Genomic DNA, 910 nt, shown 5'->3' on the forward strand with positions numbered 1-910 from the left:
TCAAACCATGGTCGACCACATGGTCTGCCCAGCCTCTCTCAAGGTCAAACCATGGTCGACCACATGGTCTGCCCAGCCTCTCTCAAGGTCAAACCTTGGTCGACCACATGGTCTGCCCAGCCTCTCTAAAGGTCAAACCATGGTCGACCACATGGTCCACCACAGTCAACTGAATTTCATCAGAGATTACTCTTCTCGTCCTTGGTCTTCCTCCACCCTCACCCCCACCTCTACCCCCACCCCTATCTCTACCTCCACCTCCACCTCCACCTCCACCTCCACCTCTACCTCCACCCCCACCTCCACCCCTACGTGGATGATGTTCTATCTATTGAAGCTAGGCTACATTAGCGTGGATGATGTTCTATCTATTGAAGATAGGCTACATTAGCGTGGATGATGTTCTATCTATTGAAGCTAGGCTACATTAGCGTGGATGATGTTCTATCTATTGAAGCTAGGCTACATTAGCGTTGGAGGATGTCTGTCTATTGAAGCTAGGCTACATTAGCGTGATGATGTTCTGTCTATTGAAGCTAGGCTATACATTAGCGTGGATGATTTCTGTCTATTGAAGCTAGGCTACATTAGCGTGGATGATGTTCTGTCTATTGAAGCTAGGCTACCATTACGCGTGGATGATGTTTCTGTCTATTGAAGCTAGGCTACATTAGCGTGGATGATGTTCTATCTATGAAGCTAGGCTACATTAGCGTGGATGATGTTCTGTCTTATTGAAGCTAGGCTACATTAGCGTGGATGATGTTCTTCTATTGAAGCTAGGCTACATTAGCAGTGGATGATTGGTAGTTCTGTCTATTGAAGCTAGGCTACATTAGCGTGGATGATGTTCTATCTAATTGAAGCTTACAGGCTACACTTTAGCTGGATTGATGTTCTGTCCTGTAAT

Source organism: Salvelinus sp. IW2-2015, unplaced genomic scaffold, assembly GCF_002910315.2.
Source record: "Salvelinus sp. IW2-2015 unplaced genomic scaffold, ASM291031v2 Un_scaffold2803, whole genome shotgun sequence".
Lineage (NCBI taxonomy): Eukaryota > Metazoa > Chordata > Actinopteri > Salmoniformes > Salmonidae > Salvelinus > Salvelinus sp. IW2-2015.